Below are 26,728 nucleotides of genomic sequence, written 5' to 3' on the forward strand. Positions count from 1 at the left end.
TCCAAAAAAAAGTTCAGCCACTCTGGAAGCATCAGGCAGGACAGACAAATTCATCTCAGCAGCTCCAGCTGTCATTTCCCAGTCTGGGAGTGAAGGGGCCTTGAAGGGTTCCAAAACCACAGACCATCTGCCTGCGCCCTGTGGTAGATCAGCAGAATTACTCCTGAACTCTCTCTCCACAGAAACTATGAGGGAAAATAAACTTCTAATGCTGTTTTCAGAGTGTTTTTATTTGTTGTTGTTAGAAGTGATTTGATTTCTTGTATGGATCACTAAAAACCTTAACGTAAGTCAGACCTGGCAATACACACCTGTAATCCTAGCACTTGGGAGGTAGAGGCAGAAGTTCAAAGCCAGCCTCACCTACAAGATGAGTTTGAGACCAGTTGGTGCTACAAGAGACCCTATCTCAAGACAAAAACAAAACAAACCAATTCCTTTTCTCACAATGTCAGTCAAGTGTTTATTTAAATAAGGAGCAAACTGCTCTTCTTTGGACACCTGTGCATGCTCTGCTTTAATACCCAGTTCTAGACATCATGTGATCCGAGACTTGACATATGAACTGCCACTGAATTTAAGAGGGAAGTGCCGAGGCCAGAAAGCTTGCAGGTGGCAAAGATGGTGGACAGCGGCAGTTGTGTGAGCAAGAGCAGCGGGAACAGCACGGGGAAGGGAGCGGTGTCGGCAGAACAGGTAATTGCTGGCTTTAATCGCCTTCGGGCAGGAGCAGAGAGGCTTGGCATCCAAAGCAGCTGAGTTAGAGATGGAACTGAATGAGCACAGCCTAGTGATTGATACCCTGAAGGAAATGCTACCGAATGGTTGGAGGAGTGCTGGTGGTGCGGACTGTCAAAGAAGTGCTGCCTGCCTTGGAGGAGGACAAAGAACAGAGTCAGAAGATCATTGAGACACTGTCTCAGCAGCTTCAGGCAAAGGGGAAAGGACTCAATGAATTTTGGGAAAAGCACAACATTCGTCTTATGGGGGAAGACAAGAAGCCAGCAGCCAAGGAGAACTCAGAAGGGGCTGGGGCAAAGTCCAGCTCAGCAGGAGTGCTGGTCTCTTAGGAACTAAGGCCTCTACATTTTTTTTGCACCCTTATACCCACTACTAATTTCTTTTTATTGTTGTTGTTGTTATTATTATTTTCTCTGCTATTGTAATATTTTTTGTTAATTAAATGTTTTGGTCAGAATGCTTAGCTGTAGCCTGGATCTTTCTCTCATTAAGGGCAAAAGACAGCATACAGCTGGACATGGTGGCACACGTGCCTTTTAGTGCTTGAAATATAACAGGAGGCAGGTCTCTGAAGTTAAGGCTATCCAAGGCTATATATAGTGAGACTCTGTTTCAAACATGCAAACAACAACAACAAAAATGGACAGTTTTTGTCTCTGCCAGGTTAGCGGCTCCCAGTATCAGAAAGGCTTTGGGCTTTCCCTTGCAAATAAAGGTGTCTGCTTGTTTAGTGTCCTTCTTAAAAAAAAAAAAAAAAAAAAAAAAAAAAAAAGAGGGAAGGGCCTGTTTCAGGTGTTAGAGCCCCAGCATCTGATGACAAGGAGCAGTGGTCCTCAATCACCACCTTACTGATTACGTGAGTAATCGGGAGGTGGTCAGCAGCCCTTCCAAACGACTGGCTTTACTCTGTTCCTGATAGGCCTCCACTGCTGTTTCTAAATACAACTAACAGAAACAAGGGGTACCTTCTCTTCTCCAATCAAACCTACAGGTACACTAGAGGAGCCAAGCTATACCCACCCTACAAAATACCCACTCAAGATGCTGAAAGTAAACAATTTCCTATTTTAATATCTCTGTGTGTCACCCCCTTCCCAGGCTGACTTTGTTAGCAAATGAAAATGACTATTATTTCCCACTCAAAGACCACACACCTGGTGGGAAAATGACCTCATGGTGGATGGCTAAAGTAGCAGCTGAATCCTCCTAGCTACCTTTGACTATGACTCTCTGAGTCAGATGACTGTGCTGAGTATACCAAAGTCCTTTCATTACTTCAGGTCAAACAGAAAGTACTGCCACTGTGTGAAACTCGGTAGGCATGCTTCAGTGCACTGGCCCAGTCAAGTGAGAGGCTAGGTAAACAGAAGATCAACAGGTGCAGAAATTCAGCTGGCTAAATGCATCTTGCCAATTATTGGCTACACAGCTACACTCAAATTAAAAATAACCTGGCACTAATAACAGAAGCCAAACAGCCATTCTCTCCCTGTGATATCATCTAAGAGGCTCCATATAAATGCTCCAGAAAGTGGTTCAGAAACATGCTGTTAAATGTTCAGCATTCATTAACAAAGTTGATTTCAGCACAGAGCAAAGGAGGATAAGATTTAAAAAAAAAAAAAAAAGTGGATTTTCTGTTAAAATGCGAAGAAAAAAGGCATTTTCAGTGAGGAAGCCTTTGTAAAACTTGTAAATAAAACACATGGGCTGTGGATGAAGCCCTGGGTTCACAGCCCACCAGGGGCAGCAACACATGCCACTACTGGGGCGGGAAAGGCTGCAGGGTCAGAGGTTGATGAGTATCTACAGTTACAAAGCAAATTCAAGAACAGCCTGGCCTACATCTAGGAGGTTATGTTTCAAAATATATGTATCTATAAATATTTACATTATAAAGTTATATATTTATATAAGTAAATTATAAGTGCATTTGTATTGCATATAAATACGTACTATTTAATATTCTGTTTACCTATGTTTTATATATACAACCATATCTACCAGTGAATGACAAATAACAAGACATCCACAGCACCAAATGGTCACCTTTATAGAGGTAAATAACTACACCAATTCTCCTATGGACAATGACGACCTATACAGACCTGTGATTTCAAATTAAATAAACCACATCTGTAAGTTGGTATGACTATTCTCAACTTCACAAATCAGGGAAAAGCACGAAAGGCTCATTTTGGTTCCTGGTAAGGAAGAGGTTTGGGGACTTTGTTTTCCCATCATGTGATATGTGCCTGGGCACTTCACTGAACATAGTTCAGCTAAGATGTCGCCTCCCAAAGGAAAGAAAATCAGCTGGCATGGCAGGTCACACCGTTAGCCCCAGAGAGGCAGAGGCAGGCCGACCTCTGTGAGTTTGAGGCCAGTCTGTCTGGTGTACAAAGTACATTCCAGGCCAGCCAGGACTACATGGTGAGACCCTGACCAAAAAAAAAAAAAAAAAGGGAGAAGAAAAAAAAATAATAATAACCCACAGAACAAAGCAAAAAAGGAGAGCTCAAAGGGAAGGAAGTCTTTTTAGACCAGCAGCTGCTGTCTCCTGTGCACCATGAGTGATGCCTGTCAGTCAGGCAAGCTCCTAAAGGGAGGATACTAGACAGGAAGCTGCCATGAACCAATCACAAGGCTGCTCTGCTGGCTTTTGTTTAGAACAGTGCTCCAGCTGACACCTCACTTTTGCTGAGAATACTGGTACTGAGGGAGCATGAACACAGCTGTGTGTGAATTATATACACAGATTAGCTCTATTTATAAGGGATACAAACACACTAATAATGCATTTGAATACAAAACTAGACACACTAGGTTGCAAACTGAGAACCTTCTGCCCCCAACCCCAGCCTCTTATATGATGCAGAATGTGTACATGAATGATGTGTTTCCACCTGTGTGTGTGAGACGTGGGAGACGTCTGAGATCACGAAGGAAACACTGCGACAAGAGCTGGGAGTTTCATTTTTGCAGGAAAAAAAAATCAATCTTGCTAGAGTAATGTTTAGTTAGAAGGCTGTGATTAAGTCAGGAGTAGAGATGCACCATTACTCCTAGCATCTTTGAAGTGGAAACAGGATAACACAGAGTTCAAGGCTAGCCTGAGCTAAACTGAGAGACCATCTCAAAAACGAAAAAGTGGAAGTTACATGGGGGAGGGAGGAGAAGGCAGCATAGGCAGAAGCAGAAAGTGGCAAGAATGGGATTGTTCAGAATTAACAAGTAGAAGCTCTGTCTTTTCTAACAGGCATAGGTACACACATTACACACATGAAAGAGACCCACCACGACACCTGTAAACAAAGCCAGAATCTTGGTCTCTTGAAACGTGTTTTACAAAACTATTTTAGGGGGAGTAGTTTCAGCTTCCTAGCCGAAATCAGGAAGCAAGTACAGATATCTCCCACATATCCAATTAAGACTTTTTAAAAGCTTGTTTTAAAAAATAGTGAGAATAATCAACATTGTATGATGTGTTAAATCAAGAGCATACAGTTTTGTTTTGTTTTTCTTTTGGTTATAAAGGCTAGGCCCCTGGTTCTAGGCCCGAGTCTGCCAAGGTCCCACAGTTGACCTCTGGCAAGGCATGTTGACAAAGCCATCAATCCCAGCTATAGGGAGACAGGGGCAAGCAGATCTTTGAGAGTTCTAGGTTAGCTTGGTCTACATAGTGAGTGCAAGGCCAGCTAGGACTACATGGTGAGACCCTGTCTCCAAAAAACAAAGTTCTGATAACACAAAGAAAAAAATGTGGATGCAACATAACAAGGCCCTAATTTTATTTCATGTGTTTGTGTGTGATAAAAATCCTCCAATTATCTTCTTTCTGAGAGAGAGAGAGAGAGAGAGAGAGAGAGAGAGAGAGAGAGAGAGAGAGAGAAAGGCGGTGGGGGGGGATTCATTTCTAAGGCTTGGTTTACGGTGCTTGCAGTTCCACCAATAAATCATCTCCCAATCTGGGCTTGGAAAAGCACTGGCCACGGTTTGATTGCTCCAGCCCCAGGTTGCCAGGCAACCAGCACAAGGGGGAAGTCTGAGAAGAGCTGACAGATAGCCAAGTGGCGGAAACAACAGACTTCTCTCTGTCGAAAATGTGTTTCAGAGCACCACTCGCCCACCTCTGCTCTCTGCTAAACATAACATGACTGTAAAATCAAAATCAAAAGGCCACTGTAATAAAAACACACTTCCTGCCCAATTACCAATTGTTAAAATGCTGTGGGGAGCCCAGCTCACCAGTGTATGGCAACAGTAATGTGATACTGGAAATGAGATAAAGTCAGCGGCATGTGAGAAACCTGATCTAAATGCAGCTTTGTCATTTCAAGTCAAGAGACCTGCTGCTCAGAGGAAACCAGCTGCCCAAGAAAGCACCAGAAAGAAAATAATGACTGTTAGGATGTTAAAGAAACAAACCAAACAACAATACTGCAGGCACAACTGCTTCATAAAAAACAAACGCCTCAACTGTTAACTGAAGCCTACAGACAATGAGTTTCCTCTCTCCAGTGAGTGGACTTCCTCAGAGAAGATCAAGGACCTCCTGGAAGCCATACATGGTGGTGTGTCTGAGTGGATTTCCAAATGCTTGATTGTGAACTGGATTATCAGATCTACTGGTATTCTTAGGATAATGCCTGATATGACCAGTCTGAGATATGAGAGTCTGTGGAAACATTGGGAACACCTAGAGCCCATGTTCTAAGTCAGTATGCTGTGCCAGCAGCTATGACAAGTACTACTTCTATGCAGTGTCCTGTCATGAAGCCACTGCACTGAATCTGACATCTTGGTTGTTCTGGAAACTATCTGTGGTATCTGGAAGAGGGGTGATTCTTAATCTGTTTTATGCCATAGTCACTTTGGCATTCTGGCTAAGCCTTACTCTTCTAAAAACAGTTTGTGGCTGCCTAAAATATATGGGACTTCAAAGGGAGCCAGTGACAATGAAACTCCATCACTAAAACATTGTTAAAACTATTTTTATGTATCTAAATGTTTGCCCGCATGTATGTGTGTGCACTGCATGTGTATAGTCCCTGAGAAGGCCAGAAGAAGGTGTCAGATACCCTAGATTTGGAGTTATAGGCTATTGTCAGCAGCAATGTGGGTACTGGGAGTTGAAGTCAAGTTCTTTGTGAGAGCAGCCAGTACGTTACCCCTGAGCTATCTCTCCAGCCCAACCTAAACATTTTAAATGGAGTGCTGGAGTGATGTCTGTGCTCTATTAACACTGAACAGCAGATCTCGCTGAGGGAAGAGATCTGTGGGGAAGAGGAGTGGTTGTGCATTTTCTCCTGTAGTGAGAGCTCGCAGCATGGGCCTCAGAGAACAAGGGTAGGAAGTGTTTCATCATCCCATGACCCTTTAGTCACGTGAGCCAGTTCGTGCTTGAGACTGCCATGATAGTCCTCAGGATTTCACCAGTCCACACCTTCCCAGGCCCCCAGGATTAGCCTGGTGCTCAGAATTGGTAATTCAAATAGTTCTAAGGGAATTCATTTCCAAACTCTCAACGTTCCTAGGATTCATGCGACAGAGAAGAGCAGTCCTTTCCTCCGCTCTTTTATTTAATTTTTATTATGTATAGCCCCGGATGGCCTCAAACTCCAAATCCCACCTACCTCTGTCTCCTGAGTGCTGAAATCAAAGGTGTGCACAACCACCAACGAGCAAAGTTCTGTCATATATTACCCCCCCACACACATTTTAAGGCTTATTTATTATGTATACAGTGTTCTGTCTACATGTATCCCTGTAGGCCAGAAGAGGGCACCAGATCTCATTATAGATGGTTGTGAGCCACCATGTGGTCGCTGGGAATGGAACTCAGGACCTCTGTGCTCTTATCCTCTGCGTCATCTCTCCAGCTTCTCTGTCATTTTAAAATCATTTTTAAAACAATGATAATGGGTCTAAATCATCAAAGAATTTAAAATTCAAAGGATATAGTTAAAAGACAGGAGAAATTTATTTTAAAGACTTAAAAACAAGTTTGAATAGTGTTTAGATTGCACGTATGTTTGTGTGCCATGTGCCTACTACCTGTGGAAGCCAGAAGAAAGTGTTGGAATTCCTGGAACTGGAGTTATAGGTGGTTGGGAGCCACCATGTGGGTGGCTGGAAAGCAAGTCTAGATCCTTTGCAAGAACAGCAAATGCTCTTAACCACCCGAGTCATCTCTCCAGACCCCCATTTTATTTTAAATGTCAACATCTGTATATTTGAAATTATATCTTCAAGATGAAACACCAACAAAAACTATATGCAGAGTGGTTAGTGATGTGGCTCAGAGAGTGCAGTGCTGCTGTCTAGCACACAGGAGTACTGGGTAAACTGAGGAGGCAGAGGCAGGAGGAACGGAGGTTTAAAAGTTCCTTGGCTACACAGCATGTTCAAGGTCAGCCTGGGCTGCAGGAGAGACTAAGATGACAGCTGTCAATTTAAACTTGGGAGGAGGTGTGTGGTCTAAAACAACATTCTTTTTAGATCGCTCATGAAGGCAACTTTTGTGTTGCCTTTCTTTCTGAGATAGGTCTCTCAGTATGCAGCCCGTGCTGGCCTGAGCCCCAGTCCCCCTACTCTGGTTTCCCATAAGCTGGCATTACAGGAGTGTCACCATGCCTGACAGGAGGGGAATTTTGTTTTGTTTTACTTTGCATCAATTGAAGGTGGACACAAATTCTCTGGAGTGCCAGGCACTGTCCACATCAACCAGATTCATCAGACTCTGGCTTTAACCTTACAGAACCAGTGAGAGCTACTGAGCTTGTCCCAGCATCATATCTTCCTCTGTGCTGGCCTCCATGGCTGATAAGGTTGTTGTGTCTGGCAGAGCCCTTTGTACTAACAGCTATTTAAATGTCTCTTCAACGACATTTCTTGTTAGCCTTCCTGGACACCGGGAAGGGGCCTAACTGTTGAATTAAGTAACTGTTGAATTAATATGCTTTTTTCTTGGAGGGAGGGTCAACACACATTTTGAAGTAAGTAGTCCAAGTCACTGATTGCACCAGAAGTCAAGTCTACTTCACCTCTGCTTTGTGTCCATGCAGAAGCCACAGCCTGTAGAGGGTGTTCCAGTGAGACAGAGGGCAGCACGATGTAAACAGAGGAGAGGAGGAAGGGCAAACACGGGTGGGAGACAACTTTCTTACTCTGACCAAATCACAACTGAAGAGTAACAGGACACGAGCGAGGGCTCAGAGACCTCCCTGCTCCAGCTCCTCAAGCTCTTGGTTAATGTGCACTACTCTGAGACTGGAGGCGCCCACCCCGCCTTGCTCCACTCCAATTTGTGGGCCCTTCTCCTGGGCTGCTCAGAGAGCAGACAGGGGGACACTGGTGGGGCTCTCGCAATTTGATCTAACCTGATAACAGCAAAAAACAAACAAACAAAAAACACCGTTTTTAGACCCTCCAGGCTTAAGAAAGGATGAAAGAAACACTCCTTTCAAAGAGGAAATGAATCATCCACACATTAAGCTCCTCCGTGTCTTTTTTGTTTGTCTTAAGCCTTTCAAAACAGACTGTGCTAAGGAAGCTTCAAAGAAAATGAACCCATGGTGACAAGGGAGCCCACCGACTAGAGTCCCACGCTTTTCTCAATCCTTTCTCCTATGCACAGGGAATCATCACCCACAGCTACTGTAAGATTATAAGTCACAGGGAAAAAGCTGACCAGTTATTTCTGTGGCTAGTACTAAGACAATGCCTAGCACATAGCAGAGACCTACATTCTGCTAGGTAGCTAAGCAAACAAACAAAAGGATGGTGCCCTGGAATCTTAAGTATTAGGCGTGTGCCCACCCATTCCCCAAACCCTGCCTCCTCACAACATTCCTGCACCTTCAACCCCACATGTTCAGTGTTTAGTTCATCTCAGTTAGGAAGGCCTGTAGCAAACTGGTCACCCCACAAACTGTATGCTACCTCATAAACAACAGCACTGGCTATGTCCCTGTCCGGGGACCTAAGTTGATGACAAACTGCACATATTTCCCTCCTTCCAACCTTGGCTCTCCCAACACAATTCAGATCACTCTTATTCCCAGTCAGGGATATCACAATAGCAATCCCAAATGGCTACTTGTAGCACTACAACTTTGGTCCATACTGTCCTCTATAAATGCCCCAGTGTCCCCTGCTTCCAACCTCCTCTTCCTCCCACTAAAATCCATACAGCATTCCTCTCAGTGCTCCAATCCCAGAACTGCAATTCCACTTTACCCGCTAGGCAGCTTACCCACTGGCCTTGCCACCTTCAGTATGTGGTCAGCGGTTGTGCACCTGTCTCTGTCAGCACCACTGTTAAAACGTGAACATCTTGCCCACAGAATTTCTGAGGCTCTGTCTGTGTCCTGTTTCTGGTGTTCTTTATTCTAGCCAAACTGACCAGTGGGGAATGATATCAAACACAAAAACTAAAGGTCTTTCCCATTTACCTCTCCCCGCCCCCCCAGCCTAATGCTAATCCCACAAAATACCTTTCTTGATGGTGGCATCGGGCCATCTACTTCTTTACTGCCTCTATCCTCATCTCCAAAGTCATTCATTTGTTGGGGACTCTGGATAGCTATGATCTTTGACAGTGTAACAGGGAGGGGGATGGTATAGCATGACAATGACACGACAGACAGACAGACAGACAGACAGACAGACAGACAGACAGACAGACTGACTGACTTCTACAGGAAATTTCAAGCTGTAGGTGAGAGCAGTCTGACCTTCGCAGGGAAGACAACTCCTTACAGGAGTTCTGATAATTTAGCTTCTAGCAATCTTCATATGCACATTTCCTGACAGCTGTTTCATCTTTTCTAACACAGAAAAGGCAAGGAAAGCAAGAGTTTTTCTCTCCTCAGTCTTGGCAAACACTGTAAATAAACCCACCCACAGTCTTGTACCACTTTTCCGCCTCAGTTCTGCAGCAGAGGCTACAGACAGTAGTAAGTCTGGACTCTGGTAACACCCATGGGGATTCTCTGCCAGGCCTTCCTACTGAGTCATGCCAAGGACAGCACTGTCCCAGCATTCCCCACCTTAAAAAGAAACACTCCATGTGGGCATGACCATGCCTATAATGGGAGGTGGAGGTAGGAGGATCAGAAGTTCAAGATCACACCTTGTTACAGTGGCCAGCCTGCGCTGGGTGAGACCTAACTTTTGTAAAAAAAAATTATTATTCATTTTCCAAAAAAATGTTTAACAAGTTAAACAACATGGAACTAAACAATTCCTCTACCTTCTGTTATCTCTCTGTCATTATCACGATGGCCATGCTCTGTCTCTCTTAGGTTATCTCAGAGGACGCCTTCTTAAACTGTACTGCTATTCTGGCAGCTTCTTGATATCCATGCTCTACAACTTAACCTCTTCAAGCTGAGTTCCCTCCAATGAGCTTCCTCTGGAAACCAACAAGCCCTCCCCCTGTCAACAAGCTTCATTCATTCCTAACTGCTACACCCATTTCCATATTCCACAATTCCTTCAAATGCACATGAACTTTTCTGCTTTGCCTCCTGTGCACCTGAGTGCACTATAGTGGGATTCCCCTCTATGGGCTGTGAATATGTTTTATTACCACTGGTTAATAAAGAAGTTGCCTTGGCCTATAGCAGGGCAGAATACAGCAAGGCTGGAAGAGATATCCAGAGAGAGTAGGCAGAGTCAGGAAGACGACATGTAGCTGCCAAAGGAGACAGACACCAGATCCTTACCAGTAAGCCACAGCCTTGTGGTGATACACAGAAATGAGTTAATTTAAGATGTAAGAGTTAGTTAATAAAAAGCCTAAGCTAATAGTCCCAACAGTGTTGTAATTAACGTAATTTCTGTGTGATTATTTGGGTCGGACAGGTTGGAAAACAAAAGAGCAGTCTCTTACACTGTCATCTCTCCTTTTTTTTTTTTTTATGGCTTGGACTTTCCAGAGAGGCCAGGGGAGGGGTTTTGGAACACAGTGGCGAGCAAACACTACCAGTCATGTGTTCTGTAGCCAGGAAAGGACCACATGTGTCTGTGACTACTTCTCCACTTGTAAATGCCATGCCTAATGCTCAGAACCCCCACCTGATACTAAAGGCCTCATGATTACTCTGCTAGCTTCCTCCAAGGTAGTTCTTCTCTGCAGGGGCTATGTATCCATATCCTCAGAATCTCCAGGGTAAGCTCTAGTAGAGAGGTGCTGTGGGAAAATGCTCCTGTACACTGTAAAGATTTGCCACTCATATTGGTTTAATAAAACACTGATTGACCAGAAGTCAAGCAGGAAGTATAGACAGGATGACCAGAATAGGAGAATTCTGGGAAGAGGAAAGGCAGAGAGTCAGCCACCAGCCAGATGCAGAGGAAGCAAAATGAGAATGCCTTACTGAGAAAAGCTACCAAGCCATGTGGCTAAATATAGACAAGAATTATGGGTGAATTTAAGTCGTAAGACGTAGTTAGTAATAAGCCTGAGCAACAGGCCAAACAACTTATAATTAATATAAGCCTCTGTGTGTTTATTTGAGACTGAATGGCTGTGGGACTGGGTGGGACAGAGAGGTCCCTCCAGTAACTCCAAATAGCAACGCATGCTGAGTCAAAAGTGTGAACTGACATTTTTCAACACCTTTTCCACAGTCCAGTGGCTTCCAGGATCACAGCAGCACTGGCCAGGACCATGTCAGATTCGGATCTAGCTAGTCTTCAGTGTGGTTAAGGTACTGGGACCACTTAAAGTTCCATCAGCAAATGTGCTGTGCTGGCTTCAGAGCCCTCCCCTCTTGTACCCCAAAGCTGTGAACCAGGTTGATCCTCAGAGGCAGTTCCAACTCTGTCACCTTATACTCAAAGGCAGACATTGACTTCTGGCCATCTTTGCTGTCCCCAATCCAGGAGCCTATTACCAACCTGCCCTACTCTTCACAACTCAGTGTTCTTCCATTAGCTGGGTATCCATGCTGCCTGGTGAAATCTTACCTGTTCCACAAGGTCCCCCTCAAAGCTCACATCTCTCCCCACCTATTGCTGTCCAACTCCTCAGCCCCAGGACTCAGAACAGTGTCAAGAACCACAGAAGCACACATAAAAGCTTACACTATTTTGCTGTCATTCATTATATTCATTGCCAAATCTGTTAAAGATTCCAGAGAAGGATGGAGGCACTGCGACATTGGCTGAAGCCTTAACAGTGTATTTGCTTAAAATTAGTGCTCCTCCCAGAGCTTTTCAAGACAGAATTTCTCTCTGTAGCCCCTGACTGTATTGACACTCTGTGGACCAGGCTGGTACTCAAGAGATTGCAAGGATTAAAGGCATGTACCACCCAGCTTGTTCCCTCTTTTTAAAATAAAGGCGTCAATGATGCTGTTCTTTAAACCTTTTTTATTTTTGGTCTTTTTAAAAAACAAGGTCTCTCTTATTATGGAGCTCTAGCTGTTCTGGAACTCGCTATGTAGTTCATAGTGACCAGGCTGGTTTCAAACTCACAGAGATTTTCCTGCCTCTGTCACATTTGGGAGGGTTTTAAAAAAATTTAAGTCAATTAAAAAAATTTCTGGGAAACAGCACTAGCAGTGACAAGAACAGAAGGTACAATGAGGAAGAACCATGATGGTGACTGTGGGTGGCAAAGCTCGTACAGAGCAGCTGCGCCAACATAGTGGGTGCAGTTCACGGCAAGGTGGACAAGAGCAACCTTTATGCCCAATGCTTAAAGCAAATCTAAAGTTAGTTATCCAAAAACAGACAAAAATGTCTCCGGCTTCAAGCTCCACTGTCTCTTCTGCCAAGATATTCAAGTGCTGAAGTGAGGCTCCTTGCACAGGCACAGCCAACTTAGCCTGGAGTGCACCAGTGCCCACTGAGCATGTGCAATGTCGAGGTACAGGGTTAATGTTTGGTCTTCTTGAGATGTGGGAGCAACACACTCCACAGTGTAACCAAGAGGCAGAATAAATCCATGTGGATCCCTGGAATGTCTGACAGGAATATAAAAGTGGAGGGAAAGATTATCCTGCTGCTAAAAACAAAGTTCTACAAGCCCAAGACTCACCAAGGTCAAACTGTTCTAGGGTCATAAAGTTCCAGGGAAGCTTAGAGCTGAGAAGGAAGTTGGGCTGCCTCACAGCAGGATCTAAGAACAACCTTAAGTTGTGTGCTGCTAAAGGACTGTGGAATTCCATCTCCATAGCCTAGACTGAGAAGGAGGAGCCTAATGTTCAGAGTCTACTGCCATCTTTCTGTGGCATGTGAGTAGCTTTGCCTAACTATACCCAGAGTTCAATTCTCCTCGGCATAGCGACAGTTAGCACAGATGCTGGTGCCTTCCACATATAAAGTCCATCTACTTTAGATTGTCAGATGCATTAGAAGTTTAGGTTACCTAGCTTCTCAAGCCTATGCTTATAACAATCTTGCTAAATATATTATCTAAATTCCTCTTTGAAAAGAGGGTAATCAAGCCCATCTAGAATTTAAGGCCTTGGATGGCACATTTAGGCTGATCACACCTGTTTGTCGAGCAGCTAGCCAGCAAATGCTTGACATCTGCACAAGTTTTCATGTTAATATCTGCTACCCAGAAGACAGCTCAGAGCTGCATGGGGGAGAACACAGAATGGAACTAATCCACGACATGCCTTCCTCCCATCCTCCGCAGCTCACAGGATACCAAACACAGATTAGGAAACTTAGAACACCTTTGTTTGTATTTGTGTATTTTCTTTTCATTTTTAAACTTTTCTTTAAAACTTATTTGGCATATCCCTCCCCCTCTGCCCTCTGCCCCCCAAGACAGGGTTTCTCTGTGTGATAGCCCTGGATGTCCTGGAACTCACGGAGATTCACCTGCTTCTGCCTCCCGAGTGCTGGGATTAAAGGTGTGCACCACCACTGCCAGGCCAGACTGACTTTTTTTTTTTTTAATTCACAGAGATCTACCTGCTTCTGCCTCTGAGTGCTGAGATTAATGACATGCATCACCAAGCCCCGCTGGACTTACTCCTTTTCTGTGTCTGTATGAGTTTCTGTGTACTGTGTGCGTAGCTGCATGCTATGGATGCTGGAAACTGAACCCAGACCCTCTGCAAGGTCAGTAAGCATTCTCAGCTGCTGAGCCATCTTTTCGGCCCCTCACTTTCTTTAATATGAATAACTTCATTAATTTAGGATACAATCTCAGGGCGGAATGACATCAGATCCAGATTTCCTGTCAGGCACACCTGCCAGCAAGTGCAAAGTTGCTCCTGCCCCCCACTGCCCTGGCAACCCTTCCTTCCTTTTCAAGTGCTGGAATTACAGGTGTGTGTCACTATACCCTGCTTCTCCAATTTGTTATTAGAGGAAAAAATGTTTATTTTTAATTTGTTTATTATGTGTACAGTATTCTCAGTATTCTGTCTATATGTATGCCTGCAGGCCAGAAGAGAACACCAGATCTCCTCACAGATGGTTGTGGCTGCTGGGAATTGAATTCAGGACCTTTGGAAGAGCAGGCAGTGCTCTTAACCACTGAGCCATCTCTCCAGCCCCGAAAAAAAATGTTTTTAATTTATTTATTAGTGGGGGGATGCAGGCCACAGGACACATGTAGAGATTAGACAAACTGTGGAGTTGGTTCTCTCCATCAAAGTTTATGTAGGTTTCAGGTGTTGAACTCAGGTTGTCAGGTGTGTATGACAGGTGCCTTTACTTGCTGAGCCATCCTGCTGGCCCCTACTTGTTATTTTGAGACAAGGTTTCACTAGGTTGCTTAAACTGGCTTTGAACTAACCAGGTAGCCTAGGCCATCCTTGAATTTGATTCTCTTGCCTCAACTTCCCCAATAGCTGGGATTACAGGCATTAGCCACCAGGTCTAGCTAGGTTTATGACTCCTCCACAGACTACCAGTCTTTTACTTCTACCTGACCTCAGTATTGGGGCATGTAGATGAGAGGGGAAAGAGTAAAGCTCACCCATTCGTCTTCTCCCAAGTTAAATTAAATTGGCCTTGGATTAACAGAGTGGGACCTATGACCTCAGAGAGATGGCCTAGGTACACTGGGTAGTGGCCACAGGCTGTAACCCTAAGGCATTCTGTTCTTAGCATCCTGGAAGCATCATTTCTGAACATTTGATAAAATGATCCAGGATATTAGCATGTGCACACTTTAAAATATTAAATATAGTACAGCATCAGGAGGTCTTAGGCTCAGGCAGAGGGGTACACATTTCAATCATTCTGCTTCATCTTCTTACTTTCCTTTAAATGTGTGACTTTCCCTATCTCTTCCTTGCTATTTCTCTGGTGTATTCATGTGATACTTTCCTAGTTCTCACTGCCAAGGTTAACTCTACTACAACCCTTTGCATGGGTTGCAAGGTAAGCCAACACCCTGATACTGATAGAAGAAGGGAGGCACACCAGAGGTTTGTGCACAGCAGGCAGTCTTGAGAGTCGGATGAACAGACTATGCTTTGGAAAGAGTGCTGAGTAGTGCAGAACAGCCTGTCAGGCAGTGAGACCAGGCTAACCTGGGCTACTGCTGCCAAGCTCCTTCCTGTTCCCTGCTAATACCTTACTAAATCTGGATGACACTGTCAAAGGGTAAGACTTGGTGTGTATGTGCAGTGCTGGGAACTGAACTTAGGGAGAGCCATGTGCAAGGCAAGCTCTGTACCAATGACATATTTCTAGCACCACCACTCCATGTTTAGGAACTGCAATCGAGTAGTAAAATCAACCAGACAACTGACAGCAGCAGGGGGAGGGGGAAGAGGTGTCAAACAAATATACAAAGGGACAAGGACCAGCAAATAAACAGTCAATTCTGAAGCTCAGAGTGTGCAGTGGCGAGCAGCACTGCCTGACAGATCACTCCATGGAAATAACCTGAAGTTCTGAGGGAGCTTCTCTTCTATCTGAGCCAGCTAAGTATTTTCTGATCATCTACCATCTTTGTTCCACATGCTGGCTAGGTTCTGGGAATATAAATCATGAGAGCACAGCACTTAGTCCTCATAGTTGAGCATGGAGACAAGTGAAAAGGCATGTCACTCTGGCCCAGTGGGCAGACTTGACACACTGACAGGAGTCAAGGTCTGGATAACTTCCAGGCACTCACTTCTCAGTGCTGGGGAACAGAGTTCTGCTAGGGAATTAACCCTGGCCAGTAACCACCATCATCACTGCATGCAGCATGAGTCCTCTGGTCAGTAGACAGAGCAGTGGTGCAAACTTTTAAATTCCAGAATTCTGGAGGCAGAGGCAGGGAGAAAGAGAATCTCTGAGTTTGAGGCTAGCCTGGTCCATATAGTGCGCTCTAGGCCAGCCAGGGTTACATAGTTAAGACTCCTGCAAACAAACACAACAACAACAAAAGGCAGTGGAAACAGAAACTAGCAGACTTGGTCAAATGGTATTACCGAGAGCCTTTTCCAGAGCAGACTCTCAAAGCCAGCACTGGGCCCAACAGAGAACAGTTTTGTTTTGTTTTGGTTTGGTTTTCAAGACAGGGTTTCTCCTGGCTGTCTTGGAACTCGCTCTGTAGACCAGGCTGACCTTGAACTCACTGAGATCCACCTGCCTCTGCCTCCTGAGTGCTAGAATTAAAGATGTGTGCCACCACCGTCTAGCTGGAGAATGGTTTTTTTTAAAATCCTTTCTCCTTCCCAGGGGATAGAATTCAGAGTATTAGACTGATAGTTCCAAATGGTTCCAATTCTTTACTTCCTGGGTTAAAATTTGCTAGGAAATGTCTAACACGAGTAACTTTTACTCCAAGGTGCAAACAATTCATACCCTTTCCTTTTCAGCTATGTTTCTTATGCCTGAATACTCCAGAAAAACAGCTCTTTGCACAAATGTGGACTCAGAGTAAACACAGGTAGTAAAGACAGCCCACTCTAGTTATAAAATCAAAATGCTTCAGATGCCACCCTCTGAGCTGGTAGTGTCTGAAGAGGCTGACTCAGAATCCTATACAACTGAAACCACAGAGACAGCAGGGAGGGACCTAAGCACAAGGAAGCAGAACAGTTCACAGGACTGCCCATTTGCTTGGTAGAAGGAATGGAATTCTAGGAGCAGGCATGAGCTTCAAGATGCACATGGCCTATACTTACTTCATCTCTTCCTGACTCTTCCAGTACATCTGCCTACAAGGTGAGCTTTCACTTACAGGCCAAGGACCCCACTCAGACTTCCCCATCAAGTGCACAGATACCCAGATGATCATGTCACAGGGCAATGAGCATGGCTTACACAGCATAGGGGAAGCTTGCGTAGACAGCCTCCAGCTTAGCTACCATAGAACATTCCACATCGGATGGGATCTCTCACAAGAATGAGGGGATCATTGCAATTCTCTGTTTCTTTGGTCTAGAATGTTCTTCTATGAATTTTCAAGGCTGGCTCTCAAATGTTGTTTAGGTCTTTACTCAAAAGTGACATTTCAGGGCTACCTTAAATAGAGTTCACTGTGCTGCCCTGGACTGTGTATTGCTGTCTCATTAACACTGAGTTAACATACAACACTTGGCACTCAGTGTTAATTACCTTGACTAATACAATGCCAACCCCATGAGGCAGGCATATTTGCCTATTTTGCTCTGCTATAGCCTCAGCATATAAAACCATGGCTGCCTAGCTGGGTTTCAACTAGTAAGTCCAAGTCAGAACAGCCTTAGGCAATCATGTGGCTACCATGACTATTATGACCTCTACATGAGAGACCTTAGATGTTGGACAGAGGGATGCAGGAAACAGAAGCTGGTGCCGAGCGAGTTCCATCCTCTCAGGTTTTCTGCCTCCTTTCTTTCTCCCAACACCAAATCCCAGATAGCAGTCTAGGATGTCACACCCATGGAAGAATAAGGCTCTGATGTTGATGTACACAGGATGTTCCAAGCACACACATTAAATCTGACTCTGATCTGTTGCTAAGAAACTGAAGAAGAAAAAGGTTTCATCCTCTTCACTTATAAAATTCCACTTTGTCTATGGGAGAACTACATGCAATTTCTCAAGCCCCCTTGTGTCTTGTTCTCATTTTTTAAACGAACAGAGACAGATGACTGAGTGGTGAGAAGTGTATGCTATCTCCATTTTTTTTTACATGTCCTTGAAAATGAGATGGAAAATATGGTTTCAACAGCCACTGCCCTAGTATTTATGAATCTTTCAATCTGAAGACATCTGAAGAGGGACATTGTCCCTCTCAAGCAAAAATGAAAAATGTTCCATAAAAAAAATCTTTGATTTAAAATGATTATCCGGAGCTGCAATAAACAATAAAGACATACTCACGTTCATCACCTCAGCTCTGCTCTGCTCTAAGGTTCAAATACAAAACACAAACATGTAAGCACACACAGGGAGTCCTGGATGATGACACTATGTATTCCTGGCTTTAAAAGAAAATCAGGTAAAAATATGGGTAGGAGATAACAAGTTTTATAAAACATTATTAGTAACAGAAAATGAGAATGACTTTTGCTTTACAAATGAATAGGGAGAAAACACACAAAAAAAGAGCATTTCTTTGATCACACAAGGAAGCAGCTGTCTGTGAAATGCAAGGTATCAGGTGAGTTTGAGTTAACCCAGAGGCTACTTCAACTGACATACGAACTGAAATACAATCTAAAAAGGCCTCTTTCTAATAATTGTCCTATTTCATTGATAAAAGGATTTTAAAAATATTTCTCCATATAGTATGCTAAACAGTAGAATCTTTCTGCAAACTAATTGACAGAACTAATTGCTTTCCACCATCTTTCTGCACATATAATTGATTTTTAATTTACTATCTTATTTCCAAAAGGACTTAACAATAAACTCTACTTTATCCACACTATCGACTTCTTTAAACAAGAGTTTGGTTCAAAGGCTGATGGGAGTTATCACAGGAAACAATCCATTTACTGATACTTGAAATACTAGGTCATTCTTATCTGCAACTACATTTTTCTTGGCCAATAAGGCCTGAATCTGACCTTGATTAACACTGAGAGCACACATTGGACTGAGTGGCCAATGCTGTTTCCATTAGGAAGAAAAGGTCAGCTCCTGCCTCTGTTTCCTACTCTTAACAGTTAAGAACTGAGATGTGACCAGGCGGTGGTGGCACATGCCAGCACTCGGGAGGCAGAGGCAGGAGGATCTCTGGGAGTTCGAGGCCAGCCTGGTCCACAAGAGTTAGTTCCAGGACAGACTCCAAAGCTACAGAGAAGCCCTGTCTCGAAAAACAAAAAACAAACAACAACAACAACAACAAAAAAGAACTGAGATGTGCTTTAGAAACAGTCAATGAAATGAGAACTAGGTGTGGTAATTCCACGTGCAATACAACACAGGACTTGAACATCTGAAGCAAAAGAACTGCCTTTTTTTTTTCTTTTTAAAGATTTCATTTATTTTATGTGCATTGGTGTTTTTCCTGCATGTATGTCTATGTTAGGGTGTCAGATAGCCAGAACTGGAATTACAGACAGCTGTGAGCTGCCAGGTGGGAACTGTAACCAGGTCCTCTGGAAGAGCAGCCAGAGCTCTTAACCCCTGAGCCATCTATCCAGCCACTGAGGACTGCCATTTCTAGATCAGTCTGAGACAGACAGTGTAACCACGTCCAAAAACAAACAAAACAAAATGGAAAATTAAAAGGGTATGAAATAAACAGCGCCAATTTAGTTTACAATTGGAGGCAGGGTAGCTAACACAGAGAGACACCTACACAGTTCATTCTACACAGTTCTTAAACAGCTGCCATGTGATGTACTGCACACAATACATCTAAGGTTAGATCACTGCAGGATTGCCCTGTGAAGGACAATATTTTTTGAGCTTTAAAAATTTTGGTCAGGATGGATGGTTCAGCAGTTAAGAGCACTTCCTGTTCTTGCAGAGGACCAGGTCTCAGTTCCCAGCACCCACAAGGTGGCTCACAACTGACAGTAACTCCAGCTCCAGGGATCTCTTCTGACACCTGTCCTCATGTGCACATACCCATACCTAACTGTATAAAATCAGCTGGACACAGTCGTGTCTGCTTGCTTTATTCTCAGCACTTAAGAGATAGAGGGAAGGGCATCTCTGTGAATTCCAGGCCAGCCAGGGCTACACAGTAGACCCTGTCTCAAAAACAACAACAACAACAACAAGCACCAAAATCCAATGGGCATCAGTGGCATACACCTTTAATCCCAGCACTCGAAGCACTCACTCTGTGAGTTCGAGTTTCCCTGTATTAGAAAATCAAGCCCCTCCCCAAAAGCCAATCTGTAGTCAGAATTTCAAGTCAAGCTTGGTCACGCATGTCTGAAACCCCACACTTAGAAGGCTGAGGCAAGAAGACTGCTGAGGACAGAGCCAGTGGGAGTTACACTGCAGGACCCAATCTCGAACAACAAAACGGAGGATCCCAATACCATACAGTTCATTTACATGCACACAACTCTAAGCACATAAAATCAAACTACAGTGCTATAAAATACGTATTCACATAAACGAAGATCAATAGGCAGGTTTTAATAAAGTTCTAACCACAGGGGAATGGCATGTATTTAAAAATAAAATTTCGGGCGATGGTGGCGCACGCCTTTAATCCCAGCACTCAGGAGGCAGAGGCAGGAGGATCTCTGAGTTCGAGGCCAGCCTGGTCTACAAGAGCTAGTTCCAGGACAGGCTCTAGAAACTACAGGGAAACCCTGTCTCGAAAAAACAAACAAACAAACAAACAAAAAAATAAAATTTAACAGATTTATCTTAAATGACACACAGGATCCCCATCACCAGCGTCATTCAGATCACTATGTAAAATACCAACAAGTTACAAAATTGTGCCTTCTCAAAAATAAATGCCACACACTAAGCCATCTCCTACATTGTGTGCCGCGCACTGCGCCCCCGTGTCTACATTCGGTGTGCTGGCACCCAGTTACCGAGCTTCGGGCAAGGGGTAGGAGGTTAAAATACACAGACACATACAGATAGAGACACAGAGACACGGGTCATCCTTGAATTCCCCAAGAATGCCCCCTTTATTGTGTTCAGGGGCAGATTATATAGAGATAGCCATGCCCCAGCCAAACCCACCAGAAACCACTTTCCTGCCATCAGGAACTCCTGAAGGTCTCGTGCTCAGAGCAGCTGTAGGCACTCAGATCAGAGGATTACAAGAAATTCAGGATCTGGGGTCTCACTGTTCCCAACAACTGTGGATTAAGATTTTGCCATTGAACACCAGGACTATGGGGTGTAAAATCATAGCTCTGGGTGGTGAGAATCTCTTCCTCTGCAGCACTGTCCCCTCCTTGCCTTCACCTCAACAACCCCCAGATGATCTTAGACCTTAACTTTGATTTTGCTGTGAATTCCATTTTCCTCTGCTGCCTCACAAATAGTAAATAAAATGCATTGTACTTTTGCCCCACACAGCAGCTCTGTCTTGCAGCACATCCAGAGAACAATGGAAACAGTTTTTCTCAAGCAGATACTGCATCTAAAGACACTGCTGGGGAGACCCCACTGTGTTTGCATTCTGTAACTAGGTAAGTCCTTGGCCTCTGCACTGCTCCCTAGACTACAAATACTTAGAGAATAATTAGCTTTATCATGTCAACTTTGAAAGGAAGCATCTATGACAAACTGAATTTTAAATAGAAAGAAGGGTTAGATGTTTTCAAGTTTATGAACTTGTGAATAAATCCACACGCACGACCAATTAAGGTTTGTTATCACTGTGGATTAGCTGTCTTTGGTTAAAAATATCAGAGCTCATTTTTATCTAGGTTGTTCACCTCAATGGATTACAACAAAACTGTTATAAAATATTTAGTGGAAAACATATTTCACAATAAAAGCTACAGTTACCCAAGAAGAGATGGAAGCACCCTGCTGTAATATTGTAAACAACAAAACCTTCACCTTGAGTGACACTTTTTGCTGAAAGACAACTCAACGTGAAAACAAAACAAAACACAATTGCAGCCAACAGGACAGGAAGCAGAGGGTGAGTGCACAACTCCATGGAGCACCCAATCTTATAACCTTGCAAGTCAGGCAAACTCCATGAGGGAACTACAGGCCCAGAATTTTAACAAGAATTCAATTAAGCATCCCAGTATTTCCATAATCAACAGCTGAATGCCAATTAGGAGCACAGCAGCAAGTAGCAATGGGATCCCAGCACAATAAGCAAGAGCATAGCCACACAGAGGCCACCAGTGACTTGCATGCACAGACAGACAGAATTAGAAAGTACCAAAGCATGGAAGGGTGACTTCATCTTCTTCGATTCGGTGCAGTTCAGCCTGGGGTCTTTGTGTTATATTTAAATGTGTTTATCATGTATAATTAAAAACCCAATAACCTAGAATTTGTGTATTGTAACATACTTATTTGTTTTTATTTCCTTCCTTTTCTCTTCATAATCCTACCAGTTTGGATAACATAAAAAGAAATGATGCTTTTAGGATAATGTATGTGAAATTGGTTAACCATTAATTTAATCCTCATGGATAGGATTCATCCATTTACTTTGGCCCATTTTGTAGTACATGGAAAGAGTCATGAATTTCCTAAGCACTCTTTCCAAAAATGCTTCTCTTATATGACTTAGTCCATCTAATATGAGCTATGCCATTAGGTGAGCTACCACTGTGATTCTTTAATTGCTCTAGGAAGGCAGAATTTGTTGCAGTATCAAGTTCAGGTATTGACAAAAACTGGTTGTGCTGACTAGTTTTATTTTTTCAATGTTTATTTTTTGGATTTTCAAGACAGGGACTCTCAGTGTAGCCCTAGCTGTCCTGAAACTCCCTCTGTCAACCAAGCTAGCTTCAAACTCATAGAGATGGGCCTGCTTCTGCCTCCCGAGTGCTGGGATGAAGTGCTGGGATTAAAGAGATGCATCACCAAACCTGGCTCCAAAAGTTAAAAATTTCAGGTCAGGGGCTGGAAAGTTGGCTCAGTGGTTAAGAGCATTGCCTGCTCTTCCAAAGTTCCTGAGTTCAATTCCCAGCAACCACATGGTGGCTTACAACCATCTGTAATGAGGTCTGGTGCCCTCTTCTGGCCTGCGGACATAACACATAGACAGAATATTGTATATATAATAAATAAATAAATACTTTTTTATTAGAATTTCAGGTCAGCTGTGGAAGTATGTAAAAGTGCTTATAGGGCTAAGAACATTTGCTGCTCTTGCAGAAGACCACTTCCCAACAGTACCATGCACATCAAAACTGCTTGCAATCCCAGTTCCAGGCCAATCTGAGGTGTGTAGCCTCCAAAGAGCACTTACTTGTCTTTAATTTTATTTAAAAATAAATCTAAAAACAACAACAACAACAACAACAACAACAACAACAAACTTTTTAAAAGAGGAAATCAGGTTGGGCAGTAGCACAGGCCTGTCATCCTAGCACCCAGAAAGTGGGGGTGGAAGGATCAGGGAGTTCAAGGTCATCCTCATCCTAGGCTACACCAGACCTTTTTCAAAACAAAACCAAACTAACAAAAAAGATAATATAGAAGATGGAGATCAAAAGAGGGATCAATGGTTCCAAAAGCAGACAGAGAACTGAGCTCAGCTTCAAGGTACAGTTAGGGTCTAATCTACAATAATAGTGGTTTTCAACTTTCCTAACGCTGAGACCCTTTAACACAGTTGTGGTGACTCCAACCATAAAATTATTTTGTTGCTATTTCATAACTATAATTTTACTACTGTTATGAATCATAATGTAAGTATCTCATATGCAGAATATCTGATATGCAACCCCCAAAAGGGTTGTGACCCACAGGTTGAGAACCACTGGTCTACACTAAGAAGGACAAACACTGGATTCTTCAGGGAGCAGTGGCTTGCCAAAGCGAGGAAGTGCAGGTCACCTTTCTAGCCCAGCTAGGAAACTCCCACCTCAACACTCAACCATTTTGTGGAGGTCACTTAGGTACATCTGATACTGAGTATTAGGCCAAATTAACACACTATAGACAATAAAGTAAAAATAACCAGAATGTTCCAATTATATGAAATACCATGAGGGAAAAATAAAGGGGAGGGGGTAGGCTCATACATCTATTTCAGCGTGGACACATTGGTGTGGCTTATTCCTTGATTCCTACAATGAGAAGAAAATGCTGTGAATTCAGCAGAAGAGGCCCATTAACATAGCCAAAGGCAGGCTAAAGTGAAGAGGGCCTTTCCTGACTTATTGCCACTGTTCAGCTATTCTGCAGAGGAAGCTTCCTTTAACCTATCATCCTTCCAATCCCTCCCTCTCATTCACTGTCCAGGTTTGAGGTTTCAGAAAACAAGGCTTAGCTTTCACAAACAAGGGAACCATGCGATCTCTCAGCTCTGCAAGGGTTGGGTGACTGCCAAAACATTTCTCAAATAGAAGCAAACATGATAAAAATGAGCCCAACTAACTGGTGCTTCAACATTAGCCCACACTTGAAATGGCCACCACTTTGGAACCCTGTTTTGTTTCTCAAAATGAAGCTGGATTCTTTCTGATGCCCAAGGCCCCTCATCCCCCACCCTTCTGGCTCAAGATCCTGGAGCAGCAGCAGAGCCAGCACGAGAAGTGCTGCAGGAAAAGGAAACTGGCTGTCTTTTAGACAGAAGAGAGAACTCTGCTATGTATTCTAGAAATTCCAGAAGGAACGAAAGGTCATGGGAGCAAGGCGAGGGGAGTCAGTGCTGGATTGGTGGAGCAGTGGGGGAGAGAGGAGAACAGCAGGGCGACAGGAAGAGCTGGAGGAGGTAGAAGGTGAGGAAACCCGAGAAGATAAGGAGACAGAAGGAAAGACAGTGACAGAGGGAGAGGAGAGAAGCTCATTCAAGACCGCAGGAATGGATGGATGTAGTCATTAGTACACTTGCACTGGCAGGTTGCCCTTGACAGGCCAAAATGGAGTGACATCTCCAGGAGCTCAGTTATACAGCGGCTCCACCCTTTCCTTCCTCTGTTGTCCTCTATAAAGGCTTTTGGAGAACGTAAAATCTCACCAGTCAGAACTCTATCTCCTTCCCATAGAAAATGGGCTAATGGTGAAAGCGGGTCAGCATGACTTTTCAAAACAACTCTATTTCATGTTTTTTGCTTTAGCTATCACCTGAACATGGAATTCCTCTGGTTCTAGCCTTCCTTGTGCATGGACCTCACCCTGACATAGAAAATGTACTTGCAGAGCAAATGATTAGCATCTAAACCACACCTGCTCTGCCCTTGGGGACCACCTCCTCCTCTCCTTCTGCCTTCTCCTCAGTGTCCCAACCACAACCGTTTAACTTCTTGCATAATTCACTCATATTTTTATCAAAGGGCCTAGAATTCTCTTTTCCCTATAGTCCTTCAAAAAGGCTCCCCTTTTCTCTCCACAAAGGTCTTCCTGTGCCAGTTATGTAGGGCAGTGCCCTGCCCAGCTGTTCCCATCCTCCTCACCTAACAGTTAATACTTGACTTATACCGAGTTAAGATGGTTAGCTGCTATAGAGATTTGCACTGCTATGGATATTGCTTTATTGATACAAATTTAAAGTCAATTTTGTTATATGTATATTTCTGCTCTTCAGGTATTGTGTTTGTGCAGCTCATTTAGATATGTATATAGGGGGCTGAAGAGATGGCTGAGAAAGTAAAAGCACTGGCTGCTCTTCCAGAGGTCCCACGTTCAATTCCCAGCAACTACATGGTGGCTCACAACCATCTGCAATGAGACCTGGTGCCTTCCTTGCCAGCAGTACATTGTATGCTTAATAAATAAATAAATCTTTTTTTTTGAAAAAGAAATGTATATAGATAATCATCTATAATAGTCAAGCTTGTAGTCATGTTAGTTAGGTTTTCTGGATATATTGAGATATATTTCAGTTAGATAGGTATTCTTCAAACCTTTCAAAGACTACAGAATATGGCATTTAAAATGTTTAAGAGCTTAAGACTTTTCATGACAATGAGACACATCTGCTCCTGGCAGCACCAATAACTTCCATGAGGAAGATGGGCATCAAAGAGGCTCCTCATGGAGTTGGTCAGCCATCTGGGCAAGAAACTGCTCTTGCTGGACTTCTTGACAGTATGCTGAGTAATCTGAACATGCAGGACCTGCAGAGAAATGACTGCTGAACTTGTCTAAAGGTGAGACTGTCCTTCAGGGATCCTGCTTCATGAAAGAGTCTGCTAGACATTCTGCAGGACACAGAAGAAAGTGACTGACAAACTGCCAATATAGGCGGAACTGTCTTTGAAATTTCCTGCTTCATGGAAAAGTCTGCTGGATACTATGGGCCTGTAGGCTGAAGATGGATGTGCCAATGATATAGAAGAACTGTGGGTAACTGTCCAGGCAGTGAAATGTCTCTGTCGATTCTAGAGTTTTGGAAGTTGCTTACAATGCACTTCCTGTTTGCTTGGGTAATATTATATCCTTCTGGAGTCTTTGATGGAGTTGAAGAATTGATAGTTATAGTTTTCCTTAGTTATGATAAAAGATAAAGCAGATACAAATATTGTAACAATTATTCTTACTTGATACCTGCTTCTTTTTTAGATTTATTTGTTTATTTTGTTTACAGTGTTCTGTCTGCATGTATGCCTGTAGGCCAGAAGAGGGCACCAGATTTCATTACAGATGGTTGTAAGCCACCATGTGGTTGCTGGAAATTGAACTCAGGACCTCTGGAAGAACAATCAGTGTTCTTAACCTATGAGCCATCTCTCCAGCCCAATACCTGTTTTGTTATATGTAATTTTACTATGTTGAAGATAAAGCCTTCCTTTTCATTTAAACAGAAAAGGGAAGGTGATGTGGGATTCCCCTCTGTATGCTGTGAATATCATTGGTTAATAAAGGAACTGCTTTGGGCCTATAGCACAGCTATAGGGAAACAGAGCTAGGCGGGGAAAACTAAGCTGAATGCTGGAAGAAAGGAGGCGGAGACAAGACGTGCTGAAACTTTGCTGGTCGGCGATGACCTCGTGGTGATACACAGATT

General features: G+C 43.5%; 1 protein-coding gene and 1 pseudogene across 10 annotated transcripts in view; one reads left to right on the forward strand and one right to left on the reverse strand.

Annotated features, from left to right (window-relative positions):
- Positions 1-26,728, reverse strand: part of Rere (arginine-glutamic acid dipeptide repeats) — a 343,378-nt gene that overhangs the window by 61,104 nt on the left and 255,546 nt on the right. The gene's annotated exons all lie outside the window — the stretch shown is intronic.
- On the forward strand, positions 622-1,070 carry LOC119816299 (annotated as a pseudogene).

The sequence above is a fragment of the Arvicola amphibius genome, chromosome 6, assembly GCF_903992535.2.
Source record: "Arvicola amphibius chromosome 6, mArvAmp1.2, whole genome shotgun sequence".
Lineage (NCBI taxonomy): Eukaryota > Metazoa > Chordata > Mammalia > Rodentia > Cricetidae > Arvicola > Arvicola amphibius.